At 59.1% G+C, this 27,740-nt stretch overlaps 1 protein-coding gene across 10 annotated transcripts in view; it reads left to right on the top strand.

Annotated features, from left to right (window-relative positions):
* ZMIZ1 (zinc finger MIZ-type containing 1) overlaps nt 1–27,740 on the top strand; it is a 234,424-nt gene that overhangs the window by 85,644 nt on the left and 121,040 nt on the right. For 6 of the 10 annotated variants that reach the window (XM_045783347.2, XM_045783338.2, XM_045783345.2 and 3 more), the window contains one exon: nt 2,646–2,725. The exons of 2 other annotated variants lie outside the window; for them this stretch is intronic. The gene's annotated coding sequence lies outside the window, so the exon portion shown is untranslated. The remainder of the gene's footprint in view (nt 1–2,645; nt 2,726–27,740) is intronic. 2 more of the 10 variants (XM_045783341.2, XM_045783339.2) reach the window with 1 other exon arrangement.

Below are 27,740 nucleotides of genomic sequence, written 5' to 3'. Positions count from 1 at the left end.
CCGTACCTCTGTGAGTGGTGCCCAGCCCAGTGGCAGGGGAGCCGGGTGCCCAGAGCCGTCTGTCTCTGAGCTGGTCCTCCGGGAGTGGGCCGAGCATGGGTGGGGCAGATCGCCTGCCTCCGCATGTTATAGCTGTGTTCTTCGTACTTATTAGCTCCTTCTTACCTGTGTGACCTCACGGAAGTTATAGAACCTCTCTGGGCATCATGTGTAAACTGGGAGTACCACTTTAGTTTCTGCCTCATAGCATTTACCAAAGGTTAAAGAACTATCCCAGGCAGAACTCCAACATGGACTCAGTGAAGGCAGGCCTCCTAGTCCTGTCTCTTACCCAGGCTCACACAAAGGGGGGGTCACTTCCCAGCCAGGGCCCGAGTTTATATCCTGGTGCAGCCTCTAACCTATCTGTGCACTTGCTGTGTGACCTTGGACATGTCTCTTCCCCTCTCTGGCCTGTGTGCCCCTTTGCCCAAGCCCACCAAAGAGCCTGGGGGGCTGAAGGCACGTGTGTGTGCGCTGTGAGCCAGAGCGCCCCTGAGAGGCAGGACGGGCGGGTGTCATTCCTTGGGGCCTGGACACGGCTCGCTGTGTGAGCGAGGGCTTTCCGGCTCTGGCTTCGATCTCAGCTGCCAGAATCGTGATTTTCTCTCTGTCAGCGGGTCTGCGGGCCAGCTTGCCTGTGGGAAAGGCCTGAGCCGTGGGTGGTGGGGAAGCAGGAGGCTGGTTCCAGTTCTGCCCCAGCCACTGACTTGCTCTGTGACCCTGCGACAGGGGTGGTCACGGCCCCTCTTCAGTCCTCTGATTCCTCCTCTGAGAAATGGGAGAGTTGGGAGTCCATGGGCACCAGGGCTGTCTGTGTCCCCACGTCAAATGGTTTGGGCGCTGCCAGAACCAAAGGGTCGGGGTGCAGAGACATTGTCTTTCCCTGCCGGGGCAGGGATGCCAGCCCTGGCTTTGGGAGCTTGGGGCTTAGGGGCCTAGTGCCCCATGGAGCCCAGCACCAGTCCCTGCAAGGTCACTGCAGCCCCAGCTGACCTCCCCGGAAAGCCTCCTGTGTATCTAGCACTCCTGAGTGCTACTTTCTACGGTCCGCACAACGCTTTGAGGGAGGTCCCCTCGTGGCCCCTATGGTCCCATCCTGCTGATAAGAAAACCAAGGCACAAAGAGGTTTAAGAAATTTGCCCAAAGACACACACTTGGTAAGAGGGTAAAACCCAGGCTTCAAACAGCCACAGCACGCACTTGTCCTCCCGGGTGCGCCTGCCGGCTGCCCAGTGCAGTGGGCCAGGTCTGCAGCCTCCCACGGCCCCTGGCATGTGTGGGAGCCCACAATTCATGTGACCCACACTCCTTCCTCTGTGAGCCATGGGGCTCACCCCGAGAGGCACTCGGCCCACAGTTAGGTTTCCCATTTCTTAGAGGACGCACAGCCCAGAAAAGCGTGGGAATTGCCTGGAGCTACCCAGTGAGGCGCCCTCATCGCTGGGGCTCAGATGTGAGGCTCTGTGGCCTGCACCATGTAGCCAGGACTCCAGAGAAACCCAGCTGCTGGGCCTCTGGGTCCGGTCCTCCGAGATCCCTATGGGGAGCAGAGCAGAGCGAGGAGTGCTGGTGGCCCTTGAGGAGATGGGCGAGCAGGACTCCTCCCCCACACCATGAGGGTAATCAAGCCCCAACAACAGTGGGGGGCAGGGGACCAGAGTGCCCATGACTTCTCCCTCCCTCTGTCATCACCGCGTACCCAGTGCACTAGCGGTTCCTGCCACTCTGCCCGCTGTCCCCTCTGCTACGCGCACCACCATCTCCTGCCTGGACCCCGGGAACAGCCTCCACACTGTCTCCTCCATTTCCTCCTGTCCCTCCCAAGCCTGTCTCCCCCAGCAGCCATAGGAGCTTCGCAAACCAGAACTAGGGTCATGTTCCTCAGCTGTTCAGACCCTCCTGAAGCTCCTGTCCACCTCTCAGTGATTGGCCATCCACTTGACCCCCACTCACCCCACCTCTCCTTCCCTCACCACCCCTACCACCCACCCACTCTCAACTCCTCCCCCAAACCAAGCTTTATTCCCTGTCTTCGAGTCTTCACATAGACTGTTCTCTCCGCCTGGAATGCTGTTCCACGCATCTTGGCCTGCCTGTCTCTGGCTCATCCTTCCATTTCACTTCCCCAGAATCTCGAGTCTATGTTGTGTAGCCTCTATAACTCGTTCTTTCTGGCAGATGCCCTTTCTAGTTACATAGTGTCTAATTATCAGAATCCCCGCAAGGACAGCAGCCACCATGCCATTCACAGCTCGGGTGTTTGTTCAGTGTTTCTTGAGCAAATGAGTGAATGCCGAGTGCTTCCATCACCGTGTGTCCTCAGATGCTCCTAGAAACCCTGACATTTGACAGGTGAGGCCAGGAGCATATCCACATAGCTGGTACCTGGCAGACGTGGGGTGTCGGGGGGCTGCTGTGTCCGGGCACCCCATCTTTGTGCCCTTCTTCCTCTCAGTCCCCCTGATTCCCCAGCTGTCAAATCGGGATGACCGGGTTTTGCTGGCAGTAAACTTCCCAGTAGGTGGGCGGGTGGGCGGTGGCGGCCCAGTGAGTTCCAGGCCCTGCGGCGAGGGGCCCCTCTGACCACCCCTTCCTATTGCAGCAGGATGGAACTGGAGTGAGGCGGAGGGGCTGAGCGCTGCTGACCAGACGTGGGACGCTGGTGGTTCGTGGGTCACTGAGGTAGGTGTGCCGCGGGGCCGGTGGGGGCAGGCTTGGCCCGGATGCTTGGAGAAGGGGTAGGCAGGTCCTGAGTGGGAAGCGGGTGCTGGCCAGGGCATGCTGCACCTTTGACTGGGCCTCAGTCCTCACGGGCGGCGTGAAGTGCCGCCACCCCGGCTTGGACCTCCTCAGCCCCCGGAAGGGCCCCCAGCGGGCTCTAAGGCCTGGCCTTTCTCTAGAATGGCTGCCAGGGCAGGGGGCGGGGGAATGCAGCCAGGGAGAGGGGCAGGTTTGGTGTCCCCAGCCTTGGCACAGCAGCTCTGTCTGTACCACTCAACCGCGTGGCGCGTGGGCCCCATCTGCCGAGCGACATGGCAGCCGCGCAGGAAGAGGCCTGGCTGAGCAGAGGGGCCCGTGTGCTGAAATGGGTGCCCCCTTCTCTCCCGCAAATACACGGAGGTACGCACACGAGGACACACGAATCTCTGGGCTCTGGAGTTAGAGTGACTGCGTTCAAATCCTGGCTCTGCCACTTGTCCACCATGACCTTGTGCGGTTTCTCTGTGCCTCGATTTCCCTGTCTGTAAAAGAGGGAGGCGTTCCCAGCACCTGCCCCCACAGGTGCGCCGGCATGCCCAGTACCAGTATGCACGCAGGGGGATAGGTCAGCATTCTTGCCGAGGATGGGAGACCCTTCCTTCTTTCTAGACACCTCAGTTCCCACCAGCCCCTCCACCCTGAGCACCCATCAATGCCAGAATGGACGCGGACTGGTCATCCACCATCATGAGGGTCTGAGGCTCCCCGGGGAGCCCCTGAGAGGAGCTGGAGCCAGAAGGTCCTGGGGCTGAGCCTCCCAGCCCTGCCTCTGGCCTGGACACCCGCGTGTCTCATCACAGAGTGGCATTTCAGGGTTGATCACACTTGGCCCCATGTCAGAGGGTGACCTGTATAATCCCTCTTTACTCTGCAGCTCCCAACCCAGAGATGAGAGGCCTTCACAAAAGTGCTGACTTGGGCCAGGGCCCTTTGTCCCAAGGCTCTGGGGCCCAGCCAGGGGAGGCAGAGTCTCTGCTCTGGCTTGAGACTTCGCCTAATCATCTCCCTGCTGCCCTCGGCTCCTCTCCTGAGGCCCCTTGTGCTCCCAAGACACAGGGCCAGGCGAGCCCAGGGATGCTCCATGCTACCGCCGAGCTCTGGAACCAGGGAGCAGGGCCGCAGGAGAGCCCAGCTCCCTGCTATCAGCTCATGACCTTGGGCTAGTCCTTTCTCTCCGGTGAGAGTGAGAGCCAGTGTTCTCATCTGAAAATGAGGATAATTATACCAACACTGCTGAGAAGGCCATTATGGGGATGCTTAGAAGCCTGAAATATTTTTAAATGTTAGAGCTTAGTGGGAGTCTACTGTGTACCAGGCACTACGCTCCTTAAATACATATTTCTCCCCGCAGTAATCCCGTGAGGAGGTGTGTTTAGTGCCTCGTTCTCCAGAGGCTCAAAGTGGTTAAGAAACCCATAGAGCTCTAAGTAGTGGCGTGGGGATTTGAACCGTGGAATTAAGTGGTCCACGATGCCGTAGAGACCGGGGGCTGAGCCGCTGGCAGGCCCGAGGTGGGTGCTCAGGAAACCACCTTCCTTTCTGCCTGGCGCCTTTGCCCGGCCCTCTAAGCCTGGCTGCCCTTGGGAGCCAGAGGGTGGCCCCCAAAGGCTGGTGGCCACCCCTCCTCGGAGGGCCTGCCAGCAACTCGCTAAGGCTAGGGGAACCCACTGCTAATTGTGGGGTAACCTCTGAAATTCTCCTTCACGGTGGGTTCTCTTTTCGGGTGTTTTTCAAGGTAATTCATTCCCTTTCCAGAAATTGCCAGTGGCGGAGCATTAGGCAGCTGGTAATTAATCATAGGAGAGGCTTGGAGTTTATTCTTTAAAAAGAAAAAAAAAAAGAAAGAAAGAAAAGGAAGACTAGAAAGCCTTGATGGAAAAAGAAAAGAAAAGAAAACCACTCCAAGGCAAGGGTGGTAATCAATACCTCAGTGTCCTAGAAACGGCTGGGGGCGGGTGGCGGACATGCCGCTCCTCCCTTTCTTCCTGGGGCTGACAGATGGTCAGCGCCTGCCGCAGCATGTGGTACTCTCTGCCCTTCGCCGGCAGCTCCCTGGGCCACTTGGAGCAAGGCACTGCCTCTCCCTGGACTCGGCTTTGCCGCCTGTAAAATGGGTAAAGGGCAGGTGTCAGACGAGTAAAGAAAATTCAATGATTTATTTGTTCACTCCTGCATCCTGGTGCCCAGCACAGGGTTGTTGCCCAATTGATATTTTATTCGTTGAGCACGTGAGTGAATGAATGAATGATTTTCTTGGTCCTCATTAGCTATCACCAGTCAAGGAGATGGTACTGGCTGTAGAACATCGTTTCTCAGGTTCTGTTGTAATTCGGAGTGATAGCTGGAGTGAGGGGGCAGCTCTGTCGCTTTGCAAACTCCTGATGAAAGGACACTCTTGCCCAGCAGACTGGTTGGCAGCACTCGGGCCCCTAGTGGCAACCGCGCTGTCTCCCTGGTATCCTCAGGTTCAACTTTCCAAGAGTCTGAGCTGTCTGGAGATTTTTCTTTTAAGTTGCCTTCTGGGTGGGTAGTGAGTTCCTCATCACCAAAAGTATGCAAGCTGGGGCTGCACCAGGCACTCGGGCAGCAGACTAGGCGGGGGTGGGGTGGCAGGCACTCAGAGCATGCCTATGTTTGAGAGAGAACGTCAGATTCTCCGGGATGGACGCAGGGGAGGCTGGACCAGCAGACAGGGGAGCCCCTTCCCAGAGGTCCCCTGGGGAGGGCTGTGGAGGCCGCTGAGAAGAGGGGATGGCCGTGCAGGACACCTATGCTTTGGTGCCTGTTCCCTTGGGGGGGTAAGGAGGTGTGTGTGTGTATGTGTGTGTGTGTCTCTCTCTCTCTGTCTCTTTCTAGATAGTTCTCCCTGTGCATGGGCCTCTCTCCTGCCCAGCTCCCCTGTCTTCTCACGTGGGCAGCCCCACTCTGCCTCCTTAGCTCACCTGCTTTCTCCTGTCTAGTCATGTCTACAGCTCCCCGTGGAGCTCCCTCTGGAATTTCTTTCTGAGCCCCAGGACCTTCTCATGTCTGCTCTCCTTACCCTCAGAGGCATCCCTAGCCAGGCATCCCCTCAGACATCTGCTCCATGTCATCACCTCTGTCGTCGCCAGGACTGAGCAGAACTGAGAATTCCCGAGCTTCCAACTGGCGCCCTTCGCCTTGATCTTCCAGCTCTGGCAGCGCCCGGCTCCCTCCCACCCTGCTCTTCGGAGGGATCTGAGGCAGTGCCCCCCACTCCCAGCCTCGGAGGGGGCGCCCTGTGTGTGGCCTGTCCCCAGAGACCCACCGTGCCACCCTGTGCTGTCCTGGGCACGTGGGCCTCTGGCCACAGGCGAAAGCAGGGCAGCGAGAGGGGGCCTGTGTCCACTAACAGGGGCACTTAGAACCTGGCCTTTCCCTCCAGCGCTAATAAAACCCCTGCTATAATTAGAAGTGAGGTGTCCAGGAGCTGGCTGCCTGGCGGGAGCCCGTGTCCGCTCATAAAGAAATAAGCTGTCCTCTCCGGAGGGGAGAAGGAGGCGGAGGGTGGCCTCCCAGAGAACCATGGGCCTGGAGGGTCTCAGAGGCCTGCGAAGTAGGCCGGTGTGTTCTGGTGGCCAGGTGTCTCCAGTCCGCTGGATGCCCCCTGGGCACTCCCTTGGTCCCCATCCCCGGCCAGTCAGGCTTCCTGGCAGCGCCAGCTGTGTGCCCAGCGGACTCCACCTGGCGCTCCAAGCCACCACCATCTGCCCCAGGCTCCTCACATGGCCGCATCACACCCTAGCCGTCCGCCAGGGCCCTGGGCTACCACCCCCTCCGCGTCTTTATCACCCGTCCCCACGGCTGCGCCTTTGCTCCTGCACTTCCTTCTGCCTTGAAAGCCCTCCACCCCTGTTGCTGGGCAGCCTGAACCTTTTGGAGCCTTCCTCGAGCCCTGCTTCCTCCAGAAGGTCGGACGTGGCCTCCTGCCCGCTGCCCCCCCGGGCCCTGCAGCCTCCACTTCCCAGAGGCCCTGGTCATTTCCTCCCTGACCGCTTCTGAACCCGAAACCCTCTTTATGCTCTTAGGCCCTTCAGAGTGCTCGCCAGACTGGCCCCACCTCGTCTTTGCTTTTGTCTTGATTCAGTATTGGAAGGATGACATACTGGCTCTTTCACACTGTTTTCCTTTGACACCTGGTGTGTATTTAACACACACGCCACGTGCAGACTCGTGTTCAGTTGCCACATGTGGTTTCCTCATTTGCTGGGGGGAAACTGAGGCTAGGGAAGGAAATCTTGCAGATGAGAATTGGCAGAGGGAGCCAGGCTGCCACCGTCCTGCCATTCAAAATAAGACAGGGGCATGCCACACCGGTCATAAAAGCAAACTGGGGCAGGCAGGACTGCGGCTAGGACCTAGGCAACCAGACCTCAAGAGGAATAGGGGATCCCCCTCACAGGGGGTTCCAGTACTCCTGGCGCTTCCCTACCTCAGCCCCAAACAGCCCTAGACCAAGGGGACAGTCACAGGCTGTGCCGCATGGGGATCAACGCTGCCCCTCATCACTTCAGACACAGCCTGTGGCCTAGGACACTGGGGTTCAGGGGGTTAGAGCACCCAGCTCCTCCCAGGAAGAGAGGACGCCCCTGTCCTCCCGTCACTGCTGCACCATCCAGGACGCATTCTGAACTGCAGCAGGCCCAAAGTGTGTGTTCCCGGGAACCCGGAGGATTCCCACAGGGTGGGGAGATGCCTGGGGCAGGGCTAGCTTCGGAAGCAGGAGGGGGAGGAGGGAATTGTCTCCCCAGAGCCTGGCCCCACCCCTGCCAGCCTGGAGGGACCTCTCAGGAGCTAGTTGTCGCCTTTAGTTCCCACAGCCCCCTCCCGCAGCACTTTGCGGCCTCCTCCGTTGACAGGTGGACTCTCGTTTGCCTCTGGTCAGGCATCGTGGCAGGACGTCTTGGAAGGTTCGGGTGCTGGACTTGTCCTCCCCACACCACAGGCAGGGCTAGAGCCACTGCCCAAGGAGGACCCCCTCAGAGGGGCCACCTCCTCCTGCCGGCTGGGGGCTGCAGAGCTCGTGGGGGCTGAGCTAGCCCAGTGAGACGCATCTGTCCCCTCCTTCAGCCCCATGCACCCATGGCTTCTTGCGTCTGCACCTCCAAGCCAGCCACTGCTGGCGCCCCTGCTGGACCCAAAGCATCTCAAAGGCGCGGGACAGACTGAACCATGTCCCGGGCCCAGTTCCTGGGGCGCCTGTGCTGAAGAGCAGCGAGCCAGCAGGCACTCAGCCGGTGCGCCCTCAGCTCTCTCTGGGGATGGCGAGGAGGTTCTCTGGTTTGCCGGTTCTTAATGTATTGGGGGGGGGGGGGTTGTGTTAAGAAGGGTTCTGAGGCTCTGCGCAGGCTCCGTGGCAGATGTGTTGTGTGCTGCCTGTGCACGTCTGTCCTTCCAGCCCCAGCTCCCTAGGCATCCCGTCTAGCTGTCAGGTGTCTCAGGTCTGCGCTGTGGCCAGTGCGGGCACAGGGAGGAGACAGTGACCTCAGTGGGGCCTGCAGGTGTCCGTCTGCCGAGGCTACTGGGCAAACTGCCCCGAGGACCTTCCAGAGCCCTGGGGTTATGGGGACCACAAAGCTCCCAGAAAACTGTCTGGGGTGCACCAGCCCCAGGCCCCCCAGGCTAGTTAATGGGAATCTGTGAAAGCTTTTCCCTCACATCTGTCTTTCCTGTTAAGTGCTTCTCACCCTGTTCGGTTCCGGTTTGGGAAGCAGCATGTCTTGCCTCACAGCTGTTTGGGACCCTCCACTGCTTCTCTGAGGCTCTTCGGGGGCCTCTTTTGGCACTCATGGAAGCATCTCTGCTTCAGAACCCGCATGGAATGCTCCCATGCTGCCTCCTCCGTCTGGCCCACACTTGGGTTGGCCGGTGGGACAGCTCTCGCTGGGTGGCCCCTGCTGAGCTCTCTCTCAGCCCCACCCCCAGCCAGACTCCCTACCACAGCCAGTCCCCAGACCCCCGTCCTTGTCACTGCCGGGGGAGCCAGCCCCCTGCGCCCTCATCCTTTCTGTCCCCAGCAAATGCCCTCTCTGCCCTGCAGCTCCAGGGTGGCCAAGGATTGAGCCAGGAGAACTTTGATGAACTAAAACCTGTAAATGATCTGTGAGTGGAAGAAACACAATAAAAACCCTTGCATCCTTTAGCCAGCTCGGCCCATCCCCAGTCGCAGCTCCGGGAGGGCTGGTCAGGGTCATCCCATGCCTGCCGGGGGCTCCTCTCACTGCTGCTTGCACACCTCCACCACTGGAGAGCTCACCGCCTCCCATAGGGGTTTGCACATGCACGTGAATTTCAGTGTGGTCAGGGGCACAGTGTGACGTGTGGTTAAAGCACGGGTTTCAGGAATAGGTGGTTCAGGGTTTAAGCCCTTGCCCTGCTACCTATCCGCTGGGTGAGTCTGGACGAGTTACTCCATGTCCGATGCCCTCTGTTAGGTTATAGATGAGGAAAATCTATAAACAGGGAGAAGCCTGCCTGCAAGGGGGACAGATACGCAGCAATGGCTGGCTGGCACGAGTCTTCTCTGGAAATGGACGATGGATGCCCTCAGGGAGCTACCCCCCACCCCTCAGCACTGGAACATCTGCCCGGGGTTGGCATCGAGTCTGGTACTCAGATACTTCCCTCCCCAGGGATCCTGGCCTCCCAGGTGCTCTCTGGAGCTCTCCCGTGGAAATTTTCAGGACGGCACTTCAAGATGGAGACACCATACTTCCCCCAAGTGCCAACATCACCGGGGCGCTGGTCCAGTGAAGCTTCTCAGGCCTCTCCCTTGAAGTCTGCTGCTGTGGGTCTGGGACCCAGGGCTCTGAATTTGTGACCAGTGCCCCATTTTAACGCCTATGATCAGGCCAGTCTGGGACACAGTGGGGCCTGTCACAGGTTGCCGGCCTAGAGGCTGGGCCCTGGACAGCGTCAGAGCCTCACTGGTAGAACCAGGACAAAGCCGTCCCTCCCTGTGGCTGAGTTTTCTCATGAATACACCAGGGTTCAGCAATCTGTAATGGCTCTTCCTGCTCTTCCAAGTCTGTGCTAGTCAGAAGGACGTCCCCTGGGGGTCCTCTCTGCCAGGATCCCTGAGGCAGACCTCTGGGTTTCAGCCCCATTCCCTCTGGACACAGAGCACTCGGGTCATCAGCCACCTGCCAGCCCCAGAGCCCCAGGGACAGAAAAGCTGTTCCCTGGGCGCAGTGTGCCATTGAGTGGCGGTTCCCCTGGGCCTTCCAGGAGCCCTTTAGATCAGCAGGCATCTGCCGCGTCCACTCAGATCTGACATCTCTTCTGGAAGCTGAGAAGGACCACTAACCTGGAGCCGGCCGAGGGAGGCAGAGTAGAGCGGGGTCACCTGGCTTCTCTGAGGGGCATTGGAGCTTTATCCGTTAGCAGACATGGAAGCCTGGAGTGTCCGAACTGGAGAGTGGCCCTGTGGAGCACCTTCCTTTTCTAGGTGGGGAAACTGAGGCCCCAGGTGGAAAATGACTTACTAGGTCATGCAGGGAGAAGGGGGGTGCAGTGCTGGAACCCAGGCCTTTCGGCTTGCAGTCTGGTCTCTGGACAGTGCCTGGCCATCCACCACACCTCTCCTTGGGCTGTCTGTCTGGGATGGATGGCCCCACCGGCCCTGAGCCCTCCACCAGCCTCTGCAGCCCCTGGGAAGAAGTGAGGCCATGTCAGGACAGGGACCAAGGGGCTGCCTGCTCCTGAACACTGGGCCCTTCTTTGACCTGCACTGTCAGCCTAAATCAACAGCCCCTGCTCGGCTCCCAGCGCTCCCACCCCAGCCAGGACAGCCCCCATGGAAAGTTTCCAGGAATATCCACGCTGAGGGCAACATGATCCAGAAATGAAAAAGGCTCTCACTCCCTGGCTCCCTCCCATTTTCCACTCGCTGGTGCTCAAGGGAGTTAATAAGCAGAGGTGAGAATGCCGGCCCTGTCCTAATGAGACCTCGTTTGAGGTGGCTGGGGCCTGGCAGGTGACAGAGGAGGAATTATTCACTGCTGGGGCGTTCACCCTGCCCCCCGACCTGGGATGATGTCAGGACCTGGGGCGTAGAGTCTGGGCTATGCTGTCACTCCGATGAGGGACCAGGGCTCCTCTGACCACTGGCATCCAGCTCGCACAGCCAGGCTTGGGTGTGGGCCGGAGTGGGCGGCTTAATCTCCTCCCTGGGCCGGGAGCCCAAGCGGGCCCTCAGTTCACAGCCGGCGCCTGGTGCAGGACCCACCTCAAGACCTTTGCAAAAGCCAGCCCCTCCTCCCTACACTTTCCATTTGTAGTCAGTAAGGCAGCAGTATTTAGTAAGCACCTACTGTTTGCATGGATCTGTGCTCAGCTTTTGGGGAGATAAGGCAACCGAAGACCCCATGCCAGCCGTCAGGTTGGCACAGTCTAGGCCAACGATCGCTGGCAGGGAGAATTAGTCACACCCAGTGCCCTGGGGCCAGGAAGGTGCTGAGATCAAAGAGAAGGAGTTCTCGGGGAAGTGTGAGATATGGAAGGCTTCCTGGAGGAGGCTGATTGGAACAGAATGACACTCTAAGAATTTCAAGGATTTCAGGTGGGGCTGAAGGTGAGACAGGAAAAGCACAGCCTCAGGTCAGGGTATAGCCCCCACCAGGACCCCGGATGAGTGCCCGCTGCATATGTGTGTGTTCGTGCAGCCTGAGCTCATGCTTGGTGGTGGGGGAGGGGGAGGTGGCCGAGGTGATGGTATTTGTACCAGAGCACCAGTGAGCACACACCTGGGCCCTCTCCTGTGGCAGGAGCAGCAGGAAGGCCGCTGGACAGAGTGAGGCTGGGGCTGGCTGTGGAGGCAGCCCGGGGCTCAGCCTGGTGCCCTGTAGGCCATAGGCCTATCGAGTGAACGAGCGGTACAGACTATTCCTTCATCGTCGGGGGGCTGAGCAGCACGTGGTAGGTTCCCCGAGCGTGCGGATTGCACGAAGAGCACAGGGCATTGGCTTGGCTATCTGAGGAAGGAGAACCCAGGTCATAGCAGAGCCAAGGAGAGGGGGGCCAGGCCTGGGGAGATGGGGGCAGAGCCCGGAGCAGCCCAGAGTACTTCCTCCGAGCCGGGGGTAGACGATGCCCGTCGGGGCACAGAGTGAGGACACAGTGGGCGAAGACGCTCAGGGCCTACCTGCAGAGGAGTGGGAGCCTCTGGGGGCATGCTGGTACACGCATTCGGGACACACCCCACCCTAGAGCCTCAGGGACACGAGGAAATCCCTGCCCGCCACACACCTGTCACTAAACGGCGGAGGCCAGGGGAGCCACAGAGCCCTCGGTCGGTACTAATAACGAGAGCAGTCACACTGCCGGCAGGGAGTATAGCCCTGCCCTCGGTCCTGACGCTCTTTGAGGTGGGGGCCAGCAGCATCTCCGTGTAATGGATGAGGGAAACTGAGGCAGGGGGTTAGGGGGAAAAAATCTCTGGGGGGAAGAGCAAAGCCAGGATAGGCACTTCTGCTGTCTGACCCTGCCTCCCCTGTAGGGCTCGTCCCACCCAGCCCTCACTGCCGACACGTGAAGCATCTTTTTGACGCAAGGAAGGAAGACGCAAACTCTGAACAATCATTTGAAATCTTCCATTACCGATCAATCAGTACACGGGCCCTTCTGGTGCCTTCCCAGCTCTGTGGGCAGATGGACACCCAGTGGCTAGAGAATGGACCCTTCCCCCGAATTGGCCTTTGGTAATGCAAGTAAATGATCTGCCAGCCCTTGGTGCCCGGCAGTTTGGTAATTCAGGTGTTTAAATGGTAATGACTGTGTGGCCAGCCGGGGCAGGAGGCAGTGAGTCAGATGGCAGATTCAACAGGAATTACAGGCCCTTAATCTCCGTGCAGTATGACTTTTCTAGATCTGCCTGCTCTGCACGAAGAATGAGCTGACCAGGGACACCAGGCCCCCTCCCCCTGGGGCTGGTGCACGGTTCCCCGGGGCTGGGCCATGCTGGACCCTCTTGGCTCTGTCAGAGGGGGTTTGGCTGTGGACCTTCTGGGAGGTGGCAGGAGCTTGGTGGCTGTGAGTGCAGAAGAGGGGTAAAGGGTCAGGGGACAGCCTGTGTGTCCCAGTTGCCAGCAAATCCCTCAGGCTCCAAGGATAACCTGCTTTTTTAGGGGTTACGGGTCTTCTGGAGAGTAATAGGAAGAAATTTAAGAATAGAGCTTGACCAGCAAACAGAGAGAGAAGTAACTTGCCCAGGGTCATGCAGCCAGGAGTTAAGATCAACAGCCCAATCCTTGCTGTTGGTCACTGTGATATTGCCGTGTGTGTGTGTGTGTGTGTGTGTGTGTGTGCACGCGCACACGAGTGTTTTAAGGGAGTCTTAATGACAGTTGTGTTAACACCTGCCCTATATATTTTATACACATTATCTAATTTAATCTTCCTAAACTGTGTTTAGCAAATGAGTAAGCTATGGGACAGAGAAGTTAAGTCACATGGTCACATAGCCCTTGGGAGATGGGGTCAGAACTTGAACCCTGCTCCGTCTGACTTTCAAGCCTGAGCCCAGCCAGACCCAAGGCCCAGAGCTCTGGGTGTTACCAGGGAAGAGCCATTGGCAACTAGGAAGATCAGAGGTGGCTTCCTGGAGATGGGTTTATTTTGTCTCCAACAGTCCAGGTATCTTGAACCTTCAGGTCCCAAGTGGTGCGTAAGGCCAAGTCCCTGACCTCCCAGAGGCTCTTCCTCTTGGTCGTAAAATGAGAACAAGAAGGCCTCCTTGCCAGGGCTCGGGAGGACTAGGCAGGTGGTCGGTGTGTTCCCAAGGCTCGGCTGGGATAGCCGAAGTGGCTGACGTAGCCTTGGGTGAGGTCTGCCCGGATCGGGGCCCAGAGCCCTTCCTAGCGTCAACTCAGACGGCTCTCGCAGCCAGCGGGGCTCGGCTTCAGGGATGCCACTGCGAGGGGCGGGGAAGGGCGGAGACAAAGTAGGTGGAACAGTGTGAGTGAAGACAAAAGGCACCGCCAGTCCCCAGTGCCCAGTTGTTGGCTGCAGAGACGTGAGTGGGAGCAGTGGTGTGTGATGAGGCCCGGTGGCTCGCGCTGTCTGTGACGGCCAGCGAGGAGCCAGCAGACATTTTACCTGTTGAACGACACAGCGCGTCACTTCTCACTGAACTGTCACTGAAATGCAGCGTGTCAGGGTCCAGAGACAGAAGGTGGTCAGGTCGTGGTTCTGCTCCCCTGGGTGCTGCCAGGGAAGGGGTGCCCGTGTCGGGAAGCCCGGCTGTCGCTGAGATGTACTTCCGCACATCTGGGCTTTAAAGTGCAAGCCCATTGGGCGCGGGGATTGGAAGAGGCCAACGAGTTCCTTCAGAAACGGGGCTGGGATGGAGAGAGGTACACAGAAGGCACATACACAAGGCACCTGCTAAATGTGACATTCCAGAGACATGGCATGGGAGGGGCCAGGGCGCTAAGGAGCCAACAGATCCCATCTCCTCTATATAGGGGAAACTGAGGCCCAGGGACAGGAAGGTGCTTGTTCAAAGGGACCCGGGTCATTAGAGGTGAGCATGGATGCTTCCTTGCACTCCTGCCCCCCTGGTTGGGGGGGGGTTGCCACCTCCCGCTCAGCCCAACCTTCCTCCCCAGGCCTCCCCACGAGCACGAGCGGGAGGCAAGGCTGGAAGGGACAAGGGTCAGCATGCTTCACCCAAGGCACCTCGCTAAGTCTCAGAGGGCACAGAGCAAGGGGATTCCTCACAGGACATGGTAGGGTCACTCGGGGCTCCGCAGCCTGTCTTTCTCGGTTCCTAGACACCAGCCTTGCGACACCTGGCCAGGGAAGGAGGGCGCCAGTGACAGCCGGTCTTCCCAGAAGAGTCTGCCGGGGCTTGGAGCTCATGCATCTGCAGCAAGCTCTGTGTGTCTGCCCCGCGGCCACCTCCATACCCCCTGCTGGCCCTGGCTCCCTGTCCTCCCCGTGTGGCCCTCCCTGACATACTTCTCCTTCCACCCTCTGTGGCTCTTTCAGGCACCCATTTCTGTCTGTCTCCTTCCGTGGCTCTCTTGGGTGTGTCCTGCCCAGGGCAGTGGGTCCGCACAACTCCAGGGGATGCCCTCCCACAGATGTTCTCTGTGGGCCTTTTCCTCACTCTCTCGGTGTTAGATTGTCTCTTGGCGCCTCCCTCTTTCTTACTGGCTCTTTGCTGGGTTTGTCTCCGTCTCTTTTCTTCCCTCTGGGATGTGTCCCTGCATGTGTGCGTGCCCGTATGTGTGCGTTGCTCCCCCCCATACGTGTGTGCGCGCACACGGTATCTGCCCCTTGCTGGGGCAGGGTTCCTCCCCGTTCCTGAAGGCACAGTGTGGCTCCCTGTAGGCCGGCCAGCAGGAGGGCAGCCTGGAGCTCGAGCCCCAAGCACCCACCCCCTTGGCAGCCTTGGTGCAGTCCGTGCCGAGAAGGTTCTGTGTCCGTGTCTATAGTGGGCCTCCCTGGCCCAGCTCGCAGGACTCCTGGGAGCCAGTGCGAGCCTGGCCTTCGCTCGCCTGGAAAGTGGCTCCCGTTTGGGAACAGGAATGCCCTGGATGGGAAGAAGGAGGGAGGGGACAACTGGTGAAAAAAACAAACCAGCAAGGGATTATGATCCCTGAAAATGTGCCCTTTGTCTAAGGCTGGAATGTGCCCAGAGAGGGAGCCGCGGGACCCAGGGAGGACGCTGCGCAGAAGGGGCCCGGGTGGCAGCCACGATGGAGGGGTGGGATGGGGTGCCACTCGGGCAGGGATGTGTGTCCTCTTTCCCTAGAAATATCATAAATACGTGGCTAATGAGAAAAGCTTCCGGGTCTCCCCAAACCCACCGTGTGAGCAGAGCCTCCTGCCCGACCGCCGGCCCCTGTGAGTGGGTTATGCAGCACTGCCTGTGTACGGCACTCTTCTGAGCGTGTGGGAAACGTCAGTGACCAGGAGGCAAGGCCGCTGCCCCCACGGAAGTGACTTTCTAGCTGGGGGAGAAAGAGCGTAGGTGTTTCGAGCTTCAAGGCCTTCGGGACAGTCCCCCTGCCCATGCGTGCAGCAGGCAGCGGGCTGTGGTCCGCGAGGGCCCCCTGTGCACCTGGGCACGGCCTCCTCCCCGCCAGCGCAGCCCAAGGCTTTCAGGGCACGGGGGCTGAACGCACAGCCCGACTGCAGGCAGTGCTCAGTTTACCAGGCATTTCCAGAAGCACCTGGAGAGGGGAGAGGCCCCCGGGACCTGTGTGGTGGGAGGCTTTCAGCCAGCTGGGGCTAGAGCAGCTCAAACAGCGAGGAACAGAGCTGAGAGCGGCCCCAGGAAGGGGTGGAGAGGGGGGCTCTGCAGTGCAGCACGGGGCTCCCAGCTCCGTGGTTGCCCACTGCCCGACCCTAGAGAAGCTCCCGAACCCCGCTGTGCCTCAGTGTCCTCATCTGTCGGATACGAAGGTCAGACAGCTCACCCAGCCTTGCTCTGGGCTGAAATGCGATCACAGTGCCCGGCTTCTAGGCCCGTGGCGTAGGTCATCTGTCCGTACCATCATGGGGGGGGAGCAGGCCCACTTTGCCAGGGGACTCAGCTGGGAATCTACCAGTCTGGTGAGAGGGGTTAGAGGTCATTCTTTCTTTGCCAGTAGTCTGGTGGCATTGGGAAGCCTCGTCTCTCTGTGGGCCTCAGTTTCCCCCTCTGTCAAGGGAGGAGGGCTCGCTGACGTGGGAGCCCAGGAGCCAGGGATTGCAGTTTGTGGAGTGGGGTCACGGGGTGCATCAGCTACTAACAAAGCCTAGTCAACGGCCAGGCACGTGTGGCCAGAGCTGTTCCGGAGTCGGGCCCCTTGGGGATCCCACGGGGTCCCTCTGGGGCCCTGAAGCTGCCCCAGGCCTGCCAGGGGCTCCCAACTGCAGCAAGGCCTGGAATTTCTCTCCTCACACTGCCCGCGGCTGGTGGAGCGCAGGCTGCTCACAGCGCCTGGCAGGGACCCGTAAATTGAAAACATGATGTTTCCTGTCAGAGGCCAGCGCGGGGCTGGACTCGGTGTGGCCTTGGAAAGCTGGCCTCGCTCTCAGGAAGCCCTGCTCCCCACAGCACCGCCACAAAAACAGTGGAAAAGTGAAACCTTTTCAAGTCTGTGTTTCCACTGTAAACAGGGGATGAAAGCTGGCCCCTCGCCTCTTGGCGCTGCTCAGCCGTTCCCCGCCCTGCGCCAGCCTGCCCAGCCTTTGGAGACACCTCAGCTGCCCCCTCTGCCCCAGACAGCGTCCCTCCAATCAGAGAAGCCCTGTCCCCTGAATCATGAGGGCTCCCAAGTTTAGATCAAGCATCCAGCCTCAGTACCCATCTCGTGAGGTGAGAAGGACCAGGGCACAGAGAGGGATAGGACTTGCCCAAAGTCACACAGCGAACTGAAGGCAGCCCTGGTCCCCTCCCTCCTACCTGCAGTGACTTGAGGGGGCCTGCAGGCTATGGGGGGGGGGGGGCTCTGGGGGATGGGCACGCGTGCCTACGTGCAGCTCCTGCCTCCTGCAGCAAAGGGCTCCTTTGACTTTGTCCCGCAGATGAAGAGTAGCATTTAGTGGAAGTGACTTCTTTCTTTTCAACTCTCAGAATGTCCTTTTCTCCTTATCGTGAAAGTAATACACACTTGTTGTGGAAATCCTGGAAGTCACAGAAAAGTTGAAAGAAGGAAAACAAAAGCTGTCCGTAGCCCTCCCAACCACTGGTCTTCCTGATCCACGTTCTGGTGTATGTCTTTCTGGTCACTTCATACTTTAACTTCTCTTTTGGACTTATGTCACAAGCGGGTTTCAGGGTGATTCCGTGTTCCTAGAAAACATGATTCTTTATGGCCCCGTGGGAGGGGCTGTTAAGTATCCCCCGTCACAGGTCTGTTTGGCCCCTGGCCTGGGTGTGATGTGGCATTGGTGGGGACACGGAGGGGAGAGGCCCTGGCCCTGGAGTTCATGGTGAAGGTGTCCCAGCCTGGACCCCAGGCCGGGGAACCTAAGCGGCTCTGATTTGCCACATGACCGTGGGCCCATCTGACCTGCCTCCCCATCTGTGAAATGGGCGTATGGGTTCCATCAAGTCCTCGTGGCTAGTCTGCCTGCTGCCGAGGCCCTACTTACCAGCCGCCTACAGACAGAGACTCGTTCCTTTGGTCAGTCCAACACTGAGTGCCTACTATGTGCAGATGTTGGCACATCGGCTTGACAAGAGGCCCCTGTTCCCAGTCCTGTTCTCCCCACAGTCGTGCCTCCCACACTCCTGCCCTTTCTAACCCTCAAGCTTCCCAGGCCCTCCTCCTCACGAACCCCTCACCAGGCGGGAGCTGGGGTCCCAGGAGGAGCCATCTCCGGCCCCCTCCATCCGCCAACGTCCTTGGTGGCCCTTAGACAGCTTTATGGAGGACGGATGGAGGCTGTCTCCCTCCTGGCAGGTTTATTTCTTCATTTTTCAAGCCTTGCTCTGATTTTTCCATGTCGGCTTCCCTGGTCCCCCCACCCCTCCCTCCGCATGCTTCCCCTCCCTCCCCCTCCAATCTGTCAGCCCAGCCAGGAGAGAGGGCCACTGGCCTCCAAGGTGATTGAATTATTGGGGGGGAGACAGGCCAGGGTTTTCTGCGTGAGTGCTTCTGGCTTCCTGCCCTTGGAGAGGGGCTGGAGGAGGGGTGCGACTGGCGGCGACTGTGGGCCGTGGGTTTCCCAGACAGCCCTGCTCTCTCCTGTCTGGGCCACAGATGAGTGCTGCCACTGATGCTGTGGGCTGGCCGAAGGCCACTGCCCCTATGCCCGGCCCGGCCCAGCGCTGCCCTGCTCGGGCCTCGGTTTCACCTCCGACTGAATGGGCAGGTCTCTATCCAGGCGAGGAGAGGAAGGAGAGGCGTGAGGGCAGCCTCGAGCACTGACTCCCATGGGGGAATCTCTTACACAGCTGCTATCAGTGCCGCGGGCCCGGCACCCAGGATGAGGAAGAGAAGGAGGTGGACTCCTAAAACGCCTACTGTGTGCACAGACATGTTCACCCGCATAACTTCACGTCCGCCTCCTCTCTGAATAGTTAGTAGCTCAAAGATAGGTGGCGACAGGTATGAGTTCCTGGCCTTGTTTTTACAGCGGAGAAGTGTGCCTGAGACGAGCTCCTCCTGCTGACCCACAGACTCCTAGACAACCGGGGCGCTCTGTCTGGGCCTTTTCAGGTTCTCCAGGGAAAGCAGAAGGCCGGACACTTGAAAGGGACCCAATACATGCTTGGTGAACTTCCTTCTACTGAAGCGAGACCAGAGCGGTGAAGTCACTAGCCCAAGGTCACACAGCTAGAAATGGAGCCCCGCTATGCCTGTCCCCAGGCCACCTCTCCTGGTCTAGGTGTTGGCAGGGAAGGCTGCCATTCCGGCCGGCGATGTCCAACCCCATGGCCGCTGTGGTGGGCTGAGAGCTTGGTGGCTCCAGGTCCCACCCCCTTCCCGCTGGTGTCTGGCCGCTGCTGGCCAGGCCGAGCACACACACTCTCTCTCTCCAGGCTGCCTTCCCCCAGAGGAGGGGCCGGGAGGGGAAGCCCCCTCCCCCGCTCTGCTCCATGCTCCGCTCATGGAAATGAAAAACACATTGGCTTCATTATCCCGGACTGAATGAGCAGGGTTGCCATGGCGACAGCCATCTCAGGCCCGCGAGGGGGCAGGGAAGGGGCCGGCAAGGCCATGGCAAGTGGGGACGGGGCAGCAGGTGAGCGGGCGCACGGGGCAGGCAGGCACTAGGGGCAACTGCCACTCGTGCCACCCACCCCTGCGCCGGGCCCCTGGCTGTAGATCCCCACCCTTGGGCAGAGAGAAGCAGGCAGGCCCCATCCTCCACTGACTAGCCCCTCGTCCACCTGTACTCCGGCCTGTCCTTCTGACCTCTTCCTGGAGGATGGCTGACGGTGTAGGTGGGCTTATGCCTTACACCGTCCTAAAGGTCAAGAATGAGGAAGAAGATGCGAGGTGGGGGGCCAGATGAAGGCAGGAAGCCCACTCCCCCCAGAGACCAGTCCTGGGGCTCCACGGGCCTCTCCAGGGGCAGGGACGGAGGAAATGCATGAGGGTGCCAGGCGGTGCACAGCCCCGCACTGCTGTGTGACTGGGCCCATCCCGGTGCCCCGGTCCTCAAGCATAACCCCCTTATAAGAGGTTGGGTCTTCAAATGCCCGACAGCGAAGCAAGTGTGATGGTGATTGTGGGGATGCCAGCAGTGGGGCCTGGTCCGGCGCAGCCTGTGCCGGTGCGGGCCCCAAGGAGGTACCCTTGCCTCCAGGCCTGAGCTGGGTCGTCCCCATGACCCTGACTCTGGCCACAGCCAGGCGCCCTGCTACCTATATGGGCTTATCTCTTCCCAGGGCCTGTCACCCCAGGGCTTGATTCTGAGAGCAGCACCCCTAGGTAGGGCCAGGCCCTATCACCTCTGTGCTCAGGCTGGTCCAAAGGAAACTGACTGTACCCCCTTTCTCCTCTGGGCTCCCCGGGGGTGTGGGAGCCCAAGCTGGCCCTGTGGAGTAGCCCCAAGCAAACACTAAGGCCTGTCTTAGAGCAGATTGTCTCAGCCGGTCCCTTCTTGTGATCCAGAGGCATTGGGACAGTGGCCAAGGGCCCCTGCTCAGGAGTATTGAGTGCTCACAAGGGACTTTCCTTTCAGGCAGCCCTGGTCAGAGAAACCCCACACTGACTCCAATTCCAGTCTCACCCTTGTCCCTAACCCCAACTTCAGACCGAGCCTCAGCCCCAGTCTTCTGGCCCAGCCCACCTGGGCACATTTCCAGCCGAGCCTCGTCCAGCCTCTGTTCAAGCTGTCCTGTCCACCTGAACCTTCCCTCACAGCCTGCACTTCGCCAGGTCTGGCCTCCTCCTGCTTCCTAGAAGGGGAAACCCATGCTGAGAGAGGGCACATGACTTGTCCAAGGCCACAGAGAGTCAGGGAAACATGGCCTGGGGAGAGGTGTCTTTCCCAAGAGATAGAACCTTCCATTCCCAGTGAGCTGGATCAGGGGTCCACGTGGCCCTAGACCAAGAGCCTGACAACTCTAGGGGCTGGAGACAGTCTCCCTGCCAGAGCGAGTTTGGAGGGGAGGCTGAGCACGCCAAGCTTTTAGCTCCTTGACAGCTGTTCCTGGTGGAGAGGGGCCCAGATGGAGAGCTGAGGGGCCGACCCCAGCCTTGCTGACCAGGCCTTAGTAAACTGACACAGTCGTGTGGCCCCTCCCACAAACGGGCCATGTGCCTCCGAGGAGACAGGTGGTGAGCAGCCGAGCTCGGCAGATGTGGTCGGGGTGTCCGTGGCACTGTCGTCGCCTTGCCTTCCTGCCAAATAGATCTTGGTGCCGAGGGGAAGGCAGCACAGGCAGGAGAAACCCCAGGCCCTCCCTGGGGCAGAGGAAATTCCGGGGTTCCCAAGCAGCCACCTGCCACTCAGCTGCAACCAGACCCCAGGGGCTCATTCGAAAATGCTGATTCCCCAGCCCTCCCAGGGAGGCTGGGACAGAGCCCAGGAATCAGTGTGCTTGCAGCTTCCCAAACCCCAGACCTCAAACCCTGGGCGGCGCTTGCCCTGCTGCCTCCAGGGGCCTGGCCAGCCTGCCTCAGTGTCTCAGGCCCTCTGCCTTGAGCCTCCCTGCAGAGGTCCCCTCCCTGTGCTTCTGGTCCCGGGGTCACGTCCCCTTGCTGACCCTCCCTGGGTCATGTCCTACAGAGGGCCAGCCTCAAGCAACCCTGGGGCCTTGTGCCTAGCCCTTCCCCCACTCCCTCTCATCCGTTGTCCACCCGCCCCAAAGCCCACAGTCCCCATGGCATTTGTCCCCCACCATTGACCTCCTCTGACTGTGTGTCCCGGACCCGCCTCCCAGCTACCACCACGGCTACCGCCCAGCTCCCTGCCCATCGGCTGAGGGCAGCCGCCGGGCAGAGCTGTCATTTTCCCTGCCAGGAATTATAGGTTTGGGACTAAGGGAGTCTGAAGGGGAGGAGGAGGGGCCGGGCCTCTCACCCTGATGCCAACCCCAAGAGACACCTCACGGAAAGGGTGGCCTGGTGTGGAGTGCTTTTTGGGCCGGATGGGGATTCCTGTAACCTCGTGTCACCCCAGCTCTGTGTGTGCACGTGTGCGTGTATGTGCATGCACGTGTATGTGTGTGCATGTGTACACGCCTGCGTGTGTGTGCATGTGTGCGTGTGTATGCATGTGAGTGCGTGTGTATATGTCTGCGTGTGTTCCTGTGTGCACGTGTGTGTGTATAATCTCTCAAGAGTCACGGACTCTCTCATACTCATTTAATTTAATCCTCCCGAGTATCATGTCGACAAACCAAACCCATTTTCCAGCTAGAAAAGACACAGCTCAGAAAGGGCAGTGGACTAGCCTGGATCACACAGGAGACTACAGCAGAGTCAAGACTAGGCCTCCCCTGGCCCTCAGCTGCCCCGCCCCGCAGGTGGCAGCTCCTCCTTGCCCTGCCCGCCACCACCCCCACCCTGCCCTTCTTGTCCTCCTACCCACGGGGGCGGAGCAGAGGAAGTGATCGGGCTGTCACAGACCTCCACAGGGGCCCAAGTGCTGGGTCCCAGGGTCCAGGGCCGTGTGCCAAGCCAACAACCTGGCTGCCGGGGAAGGCTCTGTGGGGCAAGGTGGGAGGAAGAGGGCCCGTGTCCCTTCTCTGCTCGGCCATCACAGTGCCCCCTGGAGCTGGGTTTGGAGAGAATGGTGTGAGCCAGGCCTGGAGTATGGCAGCCCTGGTTCAGCGTGTGCAGAAGCTGGAAGCATCTCCTGATGGTTCACCCACCCGTGGGGTGACCCCAAGCAGACCCAAACCTGGGCCCCCCATTATCCACTCTGGAGGGAACTGGAGTGAGTGTCTGTGTGCCAAGAACAGGGCCCAGGGACCGCTAATGGGTTTGAAGATTTGAGGGAACACAGTGGAGCTCTGGGATCGGGCTGCCCGTGTTGGGGTCCGAGCCCAAGTCACAGAAGCTCTTGGAGCCTTGCTTCACATGAGGCAGACCTGAAGCACTTAGGGCAGAGCGATGAGGCGAACAATGCGTGTCAGTAGATGTCTGCTAGGGCCCCCTTCTCGGTTCTACGGGTGCTAGCGGGCCTCCTCACCGTCTGACCGGCGAGGACTGCAGTGTGAGGGCTGGCATACGGTGGGGCCTGTGTGGGGGTGTAACCACCTGTCCCTTCTGGGGCTTCCTCAGGCCCGGGATGGCTCAGGAGCCAGCATTTCTGATGAGGACTGGGCCACGAGGTCGGCGGCCACTCCCTGGGCTGAGCTGGCCCACTCAGCTGGGCCCGTTTCAGGAGCAGGGAGCACGAGGGAGCCAAGGCTGGGGGAAGGCCTGCCTGTTCTTGGGAATTCACGGCATGTCTGCCTGTCACAAGTACCTCGATAGGGAAGATTTGTGGGTGAGATTTGCAATTCTGTTTTCTCCGAGGGTTATAAATCAGCTGCATGCACACCCTGGCTGCAGTGTGGGCCTGAGGCGCACACACACGCACACGCACACGCGTGCGCTGTGCAGAAATGCAGTCCGGCTCCTGCCTGCCATTCCCTGGGCTAGGAGAAGGAGCTCTCCAGAGAGTTGAGCTCTAGGAAGGGAAAATCGCAGGTCCCCAACTGCTGCCTAGCCTTACAGGATCCCAGAACCATCCAGACTCAAGTGCTCCAGGCTGGGAGGCAGGATGTCCCAGTGGTTGGAGAAACAGCACAGTGTGTGGGTGACTAGTGTAAGGTCAAGAGTCTGCCTGCCTGGGTCCAGACCTTGGCCCTATGCCTTACTAGCCATGTTGCTTACAGAGCTCTGTGCCTCAGTTTCCACATCGGTGAAATGGAACCAATTATAATATGTACTTCATAGGAGGGCTGAGGAATGAACTAAGTTAATATGTGTCGAGGGCTTTAAACGCCACAGGCACATTGCGTGAGCTCAGGCAGGCTTGGCCACTCAGCACCAGCAACGTCATGAAGAGCTAGCTGTATTTTGGCATGAGACTAGGGCTTGACTCCCTGCCCTCCCTCTTGCTAGCTGTGTGAACTGAGGCATGTTACTGAGCTCGCCGTCCCTCATCGGTGAACGGGACCATGACTCCCTACTTCATGGGGCTGTTCTGGGCATAAGGGAGATGGAGCTTATGAAAGACATAATATCAGGCCCTCAGGCCGTGTCTACACTCTGGTTCGGAGCCCCCAGCTGGCTCTGCTCCCCGGCCTGTCTTCCTGGGGAATGTGTAGAGGCCCAGGGTGTGGAGGGGTGAGTTCTGGAAACTCTGTCTCCCTTTTGCCAGCAGGGGAGTCAATCTCCAGCCAGGCCACTCTCCTGTCCCTGCCCCTGGCACAAGAACAGGCTTGGGGGCTGGCAGGTGTGGCTCCCAGCTCTGCCACTCGCTTACTGGGTGGCCTTGGGCAGGTCGCTTGACCCCTCAGTCCCCTCCAACAAGGAGTAACGGTGCCTGCTTCACCAGGCAAGTAGAGGGCAGGTTAAAGGAGCTAATGCGTGTGGGGCACTTAGCACAGCACCCGGCGGCCAGATAAGTACTCTACTGCGAAGGCAGGGCCCCTGGCTGCCTTCTCTCCTTCCTCCCACCTGCCCCCCACTCCCTCCCACACCTGGTACACCGAGGGCGTCTTCCCCAGCCAGGTGTTTAAATATTCCTCTCTGGGAAGATGGGTCCTCCAATCCAGGGGGTGGCTGGGGAGCCACTTGAGCGACGCTGGGTGGAGGGAGATGAGCTCAGAAATTTGGACCTGCTCTCTTCCGAGACAGTTCCCCCGTGCCAACCACACGAGGCCAAAGCGTGCCGGACAGGAGGCTCGGCCTTGCTGGTCCCTTGACTGTCCACCCTAAAGCCTTCACTGCTCCCTCGGGGTCCTCGGGTGCCGTCACATGCAGGCTTGTGTCCGAGTTGTTTCTGGCATTTTCACCTGCTCTGTCCTAAAGCCCTAGGAAGTGGTGATCTGAGGATGAGTAGCTGCGTGCCCAAGGGCAGGGGGAAGAGAAGGGGACTGGGGCCCACTCTCTGCACCTCCCCCCTCCCCCTCCAGCTCGCAGCCCAGGCGAGCAGGACAGTGAGGCCTTGGCCATGGGTAATTGTGGGGAGCATCCCAGGCCAAGCTTCGGTCTCCCAGCAGAACTTTGGAGGCTGGACTTCTCTGTTGCCAGGGAAACCAGTGTGTTCCCTGGAAAGAAAACCACAGTGCTCTGGCTGTTAAGACACCCCCCCTCCCCTCTCCCAAAAATGAGTTCCCTCCAAAACTGATGCCCCCAGAACTGTCGAGTCGGCAGCATCCCGCCTCCTCCCGGAACCTGCTGAAATGCTAGAAAATGAAATCTGCCCCTGACCTTGTGCTCTTCACCTCTTCTTTAAACATTCCACTGTAGCACAAGGACATGTTTTGTTTTTTCTTATTTATCTTCCTCCCATGCCAGCTGGGGCTCTCAGTCCTTCTCTCCTCTTGTTGACTGGAGCCAGAAGGGGAAGGACTTCCACATTTTTTTTTTTTTTTTTTTGCGTTCAGCTGTCAGCAGAAATAAGACAAGCAGGTTTATATTTGGAAAGCAGAGGGTCTCCGCCACCAGATCGCTATGTCCGGGATAGGTCACAGCCTTCGTGTCCCCTCACAGCTTGAAATTTGATCTGCAGATTTGGAGGGGGGGGGCTGTGTGCAGCAGGCCTGGCTTTCCTCACGTTGACTTTTAAATGGCATTGGAGGGTCATGGGTGGTTCCTCAGTGGCTGACAACTCGGGGCCCAGGCCAAGATGGTTCTTCTCAGAAAAGAATCCTTTGGGAGGACCTAGAGCGGTCAGGTGGGGGCAGGGTCTGGAGAGCCCACATTTCCTTCCCATCCATCTTCTGACCCTGTGCAGGGAGGCAGGGAGCCCTCACTCAGCGGCACGGGCGAGGCACCTGGGTCTCGGAGAGTCCTGAGATTGTCTAAGGAGGGGAGTCCGGACTCCCAGCCAGGCCACAGTGACCCTGTGCATCATCTTGTTAGGAGAAAAGCCAACACAGGGAAGGAGGGAGAGAGAAATATGGCCAGTGTTCACTTTCAAGAGCCTTGAATGCTTTGGGGGTACGGTAGAGAAGGGAAAGAATGTGAAGGGACCTTGTTCCAAATCCCAGGCACCGTCCCGCCCCTCTTGGGCCTGGGTCTCCCCCTCTGCACAACTTCCTCGGACCTACCTCCTCCCAGCGCCCCTCCCAGGCCTGCCCCCTGTCCCTGCTCTCAGGGCCACTTTGTTTTGGTGATCTGAGCAGTTAATTTTCCACCTAGAAGTGACTCTCTGTTCCGTAAGTAATTTTAAACAAATTCTGTTCCTGTCCTTGCACTTCCAAGGGGTAGGGGAGAAAAACAGGAGCTGGCCGGGTTTCCCACCGTCCTCTTTTCCGTGGAGGAGGGTTTGCAAGCCGCGTGCACTCTGGGGCAGGTGCGGCAACGAGAGCACAGCACTGTGTCCCTGAGATCAGCCTCAAGGGGCCCAAGACCCGGCCCCAGGTCAAGCATGTGGGTCCCAAGGAGCCATTTTGATGCGGTGTCAAGCCCTCTTCGGCCCCATGCTGGATTTGCAACAGGTCTTTCTTGGTGACTCCTGAAACCCTCTGTCAGATCTTGCTATTAGCATGAGGCTCTAAGAGTGTAGAGTAAACTAATGAATTACGGCATGATTACACAGCACATAATTAACTTTGTAATTAATATGCAACTGCCACTTAAGCTAAAACACTGCTTATAGAGACGTACGGCAATAGTAAATCACAGGTCAGAAATAGCGCTTTGGAATTTTCAAAAGAATGAGCGTAAGCAGGGAATCACTTAAGGCAGCAGGGCGAGTTAATTAAAAAACAGATGAATTGTGAGCGTCCTGCTTCATCTCAGGACCCTCTCCCTTAAGAAAGACCCTGATGCCACCCTTCCAGACTGGCCAGGGTCTGGTCAAAAAGAGACTGGGCATGCGGTTGTTTTTCCAAAATAAGACAGGCCTTCCCTGCCCCGTCCTAGCCACCCCCACGCCTTAGCCCTCTGCCCAGTCCCACCGCCCCTGCTGGGAGCCAAGCCCCCGGCCCTTGGGACCTGGCTCCACCTCGCCTCCTCCAGAGAGCTTGCGGGAATGCCCCCAGCCCAGCCCCGCGCCTTCCATCATCCGGCCCCTGTGGTGGGTTCTCCCTGCAGGTGGGTTGGTGCAGTTTGTGGGCCTTCGCCCGGATTCTGGGTTTCTAGAATGCAAGGATGTCATCTCACTTTTTTTTTTTTTTTAATTCTTTCTTCCTCCAGCCTCCTGCCAGAGCATTAAGCTAGAAAATGCCTTAGGAACCATCTCACCCACCCCCATTTCACCAAGGCCCGACAGTCCAAGAGCTGAGTGCTGGGGTCACACAGGGGCATGGGCCCACGCCTGGCAGGAATCCGTCCCCTGTCCTCTGTTCTAGCTATGCATCAGGCTGGGGAGGCCTTTGAAGTGTGTCAAACCCAGGTTCCCATCCCAGCAACTCCACCACCCTGCTGTGTGACCTTAGGCAAGTTACGTAACCTCTCTGGGCCTCCGTTTCCTCATCTTGTAAAGTCTGAGCAGTGATGCCCAACTCCTTGGGTCAGTGTGAGGATTAAGTGAGGGAATGTGTGTGAAAGGGCCAGGTACATGCTGAGTGCCCCCGGCTACCCTCAGAGCTTTAGGGGTGCTTGGGGAAGTATGTGACATCTCAGTCAGCCCCATTGTTCAGGGGCTGAGAAAACAGGCCCAGAGAGGCCAACTGTGTGTCCACGGTGCTGCATGTGTGTTGGCATGCTTGGGAACCCCAGGCCAGGAGCCCCCTGAGAACGGACCCCTTGCCCACATGGCCCACTTTGGGCTGGGCACAGCTGGTGCAAGCTAGCCCAGAACAGCGCCTGAGGATGACTGACCTGAAGGCCTCTTCCAGGGCCACCTGGGGCCGGCCCATCCG

Source organism: Ursus americanus, chromosome 6 (genome assembly GCF_024610735.1).
Source record: "Ursus americanus isolate L20-20 chromosome 6, mUrsAme1.1.p, whole genome shotgun sequence".
Lineage (NCBI taxonomy): Eukaryota > Metazoa > Chordata > Mammalia > Carnivora > Ursidae > Ursus > Ursus americanus.
This window is presented reverse-complemented; position numbering and strand designations above follow the sequence as displayed.